General features: G+C 35.7%; 2 long non-coding RNA genes across 2 annotated transcripts; one reads left to right on the top strand and one right to left on the bottom strand.

Annotated features, from left to right (window-relative positions):
• The first annotated feature begins 524 nt into the window (after window positions 1-524).
• Window positions 525-4,532, top strand: LOC129239211 (uncharacterized). Its single transcript, XR_008581828.1, has 4 exons — window positions 525-1,119; window positions 3,085-3,185; window positions 3,249-3,366; window positions 3,429-4,532. It is a non-coding gene; the product is annotated as an uncharacterized LOC129239211 (long non-coding RNA).
• On the bottom strand, window positions 1,253-1,909 carry LOC129239212 (uncharacterized). The gene is made up of 3 exons (XR_008581829.1): window positions 1,699-1,909; window positions 1,471-1,636; window positions 1,253-1,414 (listed from the first exon to the last, which is right to left on the bottom strand). It is a non-coding gene; the product is annotated as an uncharacterized LOC129239212 (long non-coding RNA).
• Window positions 4,533-6,546: the final 2,014 nt, after the last annotated feature.

Genomic DNA, 6,546 nt, shown 5'->3' with positions numbered 1-6,546 from the left:
CAAACATGAGAACGCTGCTTGGGAAATGTAGGATTAGTTTTGCTAATAAAGTAGGTATAAATTAAAAAAAATTAAGGGGATGTTTATGTTGAATTTTAATTTTTTTCTCCATTTCTTTATACTCAAGTTACTTTTACGTTAATTATTTATATATGATATGAAGTATTTTTAATATAATTTTAAATACAATTTTTTTTATTCAAGTACAAAAATGTATATACATATATAACTATTTAAATTGAAAAAACAACAAATTATATATTATTTAATTAGTTTGCATTATTCAATGAAATATTCAACAAACTGTTAACGGCCATTCTTCGCTTAACATGTTAGCGTGTTGTAGAATATATCCGATCCAGAAGGTGCTAAAGTAGTTAACCCGATTGTGCAAATACGATCGATCGGTTAATGCGTATTCCATTTCGTTTGGAAACAGATTTCAGAACACTTCCGATTACACTCGAATTCGATAAGTATCGTGCGCGTCTGGCAGCACACACTTGCTGTCACTTTACCGCTATTATTCACGGCTTTTCTAAGTACAGCTGCATATCTATGGCAACTGCCGCGCTGAAATTTTTGCAATTTATAAATGCAATTTAGTTGTTTGGTTAATAGTGCATAAAAATTTATAAATCTAAAGTGTTTGATACAAGCTTGGTTGCTAAAACGATAAAATAATGATAAAAATAAGTATGGCACGTGCATTCATATACCAGTTTGTGAAGTTAGATGGCGAGTTTTGCCAACAAATAACTTAAGAACTCGTATTAACTGAATAATGGTGGTGTTAATTTTAGTGACAAAACGTGAAACCAACATTTCCTTACAATTTCATTGAAGCACTCCTAAGGTTTCTTATAAAACTGTGAAGGGTGCATTTTACAAACGCACAAACTTATTTTGCTGAACAAAGATGGTGAAATGCGAAATACTAGAAACATAATTGAACGAAACGCGTGAGCCCCGAAGAATAGATGGATAGTCATATTTTAGGCAAAATTACTGTTTCGATATTGCGTTCTGTTTTATAAGTAACACCAGTCGTCGAATAATTAACTAGCATCACTTTTGCTAATTTTTTGCACGAGGTTACTCCCCGTTAAGTTTCAATTGGTAAGTAATAATAATTTTTTTTAGACTTAGAAACGCAAACATTTTTTTATGCAAATTCGTAAGCCAAACGCATGTGAATATGTAATATAAATATGCACAACATAACTGACTGAGGAATGACAAAATCCTGCAGTTCTCAGAATTTTCCAATTTATTTTGAGACGGTTTTAAGTTATAAAGAACTTTAAGAGTCTAGGAAGACTTGTAGCAGCGGCAGTCGGTATCTAAACCAACTCAGACCCTTGCCGATCCATTGTCACATCACAGTCATTTGCAGTAAGGCCGAACAAAGGATCTAGGATGAAAATAAGTGTGACTTTCATATTCAATTTTTTCGGACTCGCAATTTACCATTTTTTCAACTTTATTTTAAATCCCGTTACCGCAAAGGAATTTTTTTTATTATTGCTAATTATAACAACAATGCAGCAAAAGTCAACGAATATCTCATCTAACAGCCAAGGATGAGAGCTCAATTCGGGTATTAGCTGCCATTTTGTTTCTTTCCGCTTGCCAACTGAAATTGAAAGAACGCACTTTTAAACTTAAAGATAAACGAAAATCTTATAAAATACTTACTTCTGCGATGAAGAGCACATATTGCTCCAAAATTTTAATGCTGCAATGATTGTTTTCAGTCTTTCTTGTGCTTCTATTTAAAAGTTTCATTATTTTTCATTCACAATATACTAAGTCTTGCCATAAATTCTGTGACAAATTTTAAAATGCATACGGCGGCGAGAACAAATTCGTAGAAAAAAGTTCCGTTATTTTTGCTTTTGTTCGTATGAATTTCGCTTGTTAACTATGGAGGGGGAGGGGGCCTAAGGAAAATCGCATTAGAAAAGTGCAAGTGAGATTTACGAATTTTTGAAGAGACTTAATATATTTCGAGAATGTTTGTTTACCGCACGAGCAATCGTTTTTCCCAAACGTTTGAAGTGGCCAACAGAAAATAAGTGGTCCTTGTTTGAAACAGTACAGTTTGAACCCCAAAACCGTTCGAAAAAGAATTCGCAGAAATATCCTTAGACAACAGAAACTTATCTTCAAGCAAATGAATGTATCTGCCAGATCCATGTCAAGATTAATTAGAGATGATCTCCATATAAAAGCTTTCCGTCGCTCAACTGGTCATCTGTTAGAAAAGCGCTTGAAGAAAATTAGACTCGACAGATGGAAGCAGCTTCTTCGATGGCAGCGGGTCAACGGTCATTAAAATATTCATTTCACAGATGAGAAAATGTTCACTGTTGAAGAGGATTTTAATAATCAAAACGACAAAATCTGTGCTAAAACTTCTAAAGACGTAAAAAAAAAATGTTGTTCCAACGGTTGAGCGTGATCAGCATCCCGCCTCAGTAACGGCTTCGTGGGTGGTGTCTTGTAAAGACGTTGCATATCTTAATTTCTGCGAAAAAGAGGTTAAGACCGGGGCAAAAGTGTACCAGGAGGATGTGCTGGAACACGTGGTGAGGCAGTTGAGCAGTACTCTCTTCAATGGAGACAGTTAGATTCTGCTCCAACCCATAAGGCTAAAACCACCCAGCAGTGGTTGCAAAATAAGAAAATTGGTCGTCTGGAAGTCCATTGGACTACAAATTGTGGTAGGGATTGGAGGACATGGTCTGTCGAAAACCTCACAGAAATTTGGAGAATGGCTTAATCGTTTGAAGGCTTTTGTGTAAAAGCAAATGATGACCAATTACAAATTTTTTTTTTTTTCAGTATTTACATGATTAAATAAAACTGACTTCATTAAAAAAAAGTATTATAATTTCATATCTATAAATCAGTTTACTTATAACACAACTTATGGCATGACTAAGTAATTATTGATAGAGTAAAATTACTTAATTTAAACAATACAATATTTTCCATGGTCGAGACCGAATTTAAAGAAATTAAGAAAAACAATTTTTTAGTTTTATATGGATTTTTATTGATTTTTTGTTATACTTTCAGTTGTGATCAAATAACTCTGAACATATCAATATGCCCCTTGCAGTCTAAAAAAAAATACGAGATCTATTTTTGTATTTTCTTAACTTCTACAGTTTTTTGGAGTAAGTAAAATGTAATCTATTTTAGTTATACTTTTATCAATTCATTTAATTTGTCTATTACAGACACTCACAATTGCCATTTCAAATCTTACTGGTAGTCTTCTTCTGCCTATCGTTGAATGCCGACTGGCGAAGTCGTCGAAAAATGATATCCACCAATCGAAGGAACTGTGCATTTAAGGTGAATATAAAATAAAATGAATTCATTTTACCTATTAATGGACTTTCATATTATTTTTTTAGATCCTTTTAATGTAGCACATTCAGTGCGACCAGTGTATGATTGCGAAACTATTAAACGTGCCAAAGTAATATTTGTGGCTTCCTGGCCAACATTACAACAAATTCTCGTTTTAAATTCTATGTTTGCTGAAATTATCCAACCAAAATAAGGCAAAGTGATCACTACGTTAAGTCATACCGATTTACATTATAAACACTGCTGTGATAGAATACCATCACTCTGTTCAACCAGAGAAAACATCGCTATGCACTCCACTACAAATGGGGCTGCAAATGCTCTGGCACCAAGGTAGCAGTAAAGATTTATCTACTTGTACGTGCACCGAAAAAATTAGTATGCACAACAACATAAATGGGAATGCAAAGGCTGCTGAAGGATCATTGGCAGAACTGGTAGAATAATCAAACATATGAGACTTATTCGCTGTCCATGTATTAACGTATGTAAGTTTAATTATCCAAAGAATTTGTCTAGTTAATACAAAATTTTGGTAAAATATCACAATTGGGAATTGTTACCAAAAGTCTAGCTTAGTGCATTAAAAATGGGTTAGATTTTTCACTTTTAATGCTTCGATCGGTTTTACTGGTTATACGACAGCAATGATTTTTTTTCATATACTATACTCGTACATATACCAGTGTTTTTATTAAAACTTCTATGCGTCGCGAGATCTCAGCTAATAATTTTAATTAAATCACTAGTTTGAATTTCACACTGTTAAAGTTAACTTATTATCCCACTTCTGAATAATGCGAAAACGCATTAGAAAACTCCCGTTATATTATGGCTTGGGCTTATATAAGTTAAGCAAGTCATATTGCTTATAAAATAAAACAACACTTTGTTTGAATTAAATAGGTACTTTATTAACTTTATTATTTAAGTTGACTTTGCAACTCCTGCAACGTAACAAGAACTGTCCTCGACAGGCAATGATACCGCCTTTTATACCCTCGCGATCAGTGGTAATCACCTGTAAGTGTTGTTGCGCGGAAAAGGTTGCTTGGACTCTACCGCTAGCAACACAATTGTGTTGTTGCATGCGCATGACAAGTGGTACCGCTGATCTGCCCACCAAGCATGTCAACCATGCGTTGCTATGCAATCGATGGTTCACTAAAGCAGGCAAGCACCATTGTGTTTGGGGCTACCTACCCAACCTATGCAGTCGGTGGTTAGTTGGGCCAGACAACAATTGTTGTGTTTTGGTCTGCCTGCCTAGCATCCTGTTGCCAAGCCAAGCGTAAGCAGTGATCACTGTTTGTTGTTACGCAGCGGGTTGTTTTGTGAGGCCAGGCGAGAGTCTTTCTATTTGCGCTGCCTGCCCGGCATGCTGTTGCTAAGGTAAGCGCAAGTAGTGATCATCATGTTTGTTGGTGTTGGGCTGCATCGACTGAGCTTAGATGTCAGCACTGGGCTGACAGAAAAAGCGGTAGGGTATGTGAGGTTTTGCAACGAAATGCTGTTGCTTTCGTAGGTTTCGGTATCATGCCTTAACTTATACCCAAGCTTACTAACAAAATACCGTATTCTAAAGCAATATGGAAAAAGAAACAAAACAATGTTATAATAGGGTTGCAAAATGCTCTACTCTGCTAAAAAAAAAAATATTAAGGAACGGTCACACCATACAAAAACTTAAGTGTGTAAATTTATTACATTTATAGAACCTCGATGTTCTATATTTTGTTTTTCAAATCAAAGTAATTATACAAGACAAATATTTGTTGTGTACTCGCGTGAGTTTTTACATCGAATGAATAGTCAGTTGCAATTCAAATTTCTTCAGCGAACTTAGCTACGGTTTCTAATAATTAGCTGTTTCAATTTTGCCACCTCCTGTTATACTTGTAGTTAGGGTACTCACTACATCACCCCCTTTCCAACAAATTTGAGAAAACACCTCACTGCTTAACCGTTATTCCTTACTTTATTTTAGTCTAGAATGTATTCATCCTATTTATTATTTTATAATCTATTATTTAAAGAGCTCTGATAGTAGCTCATCAGTACGTATTGTAAAAGTTTCGGGTGGTACTTCCTTAAATATGGAGTAATCCTTCATCTTATAATTTTGTATAGTTTTAAACCTAGTCTCTTGCCGTGCATAAAACGCTTCGCAACTTGGTTTTATACATATCTTGTTTCTTCCCAACTCCATGTGTTGAGGTTTTGAGGTAAGGAGAAGGGAGTTTTTGGTATTAGTAGGCCAGTTAAATAAATTATTGCACTCAAGTGCATCATAACCACTGTATCTCAACATGGTACAGAGAGTGGTCTTTCCACTACATTGTGGAGCGTAAATAACTGTATTAAATTCATGAAGGTTAATGAACCTTTCAGCATCTTGGCCCGTCACGTCATGATACTTGAAGGAGTAGTCAACGTTCACTCTCCTATGTAATCTGCACTGCTTATCAAAACACTGCCAGCGCGAGTGTTTAATATTTCCGATTGTTGTGGCATTCTGTATTCGCTCACAAGGAATATCAACTGCAACATTCTTAGTTTCCAGTCTTAAATTTTCTTTTTCAGTTAGGTTAAAACCTAATACTAAATGCGCCAGTGAGTTATCATTATCATCACAAGCGAAGATGATTTCATCATCCGGTCTGTGACTCCCATTGTGCTGCAACGGCACGTGTTGTCGTTTGTTGGTTTACGACGTTGAGGGCTATCTGTCCCACGGAACCTACATTCGTGGTCGCTATAGGGTGCAATGATATACGCGAATCTGTGAGCTTTAAGTGGACTGCAGCCATTATGTCAGTATTTAAGGCTATGTCCTCATTTTCAAATTCGAACATGTCTGGTGAGACATTTATATCTTCGTAAAATCTAATACACTCCGGTGTTAAATATTTAGCGAATTGATAACCGAGGCAATTCTGATTAATTGGATGATTGGAGTATGAGAACTCTTCGGGTAGGTCCCAGGACGTTGGTCTGTCCCGATACCGAGTTCTGAGCATGTCCATCGCTATTGCCTGAGCGAATACTCCAGTGGAAGGGTACGACGCGTAAGAGCCCAAATTATCCATTATAGGACCAAAGTAACCAGGTATGTTTATCTCTCCATTTTCTCCAAATTGAATGATGCCACCCTTCAAAGTC

Source organism: Anastrepha obliqua, chromosome 2, assembly GCF_027943255.1.
Source record: "Anastrepha obliqua isolate idAnaObli1 chromosome 2, idAnaObli1_1.0, whole genome shotgun sequence".
Classification (NCBI taxonomy): Eukaryota; Metazoa; Arthropoda; class Insecta; order Diptera; family Tephritidae; genus Anastrepha; species Anastrepha obliqua.
The sequence above is the reverse complement of the archived record's forward strand: the minus strand, read 5'-3'. Positions and strand labels throughout refer to the sequence as shown.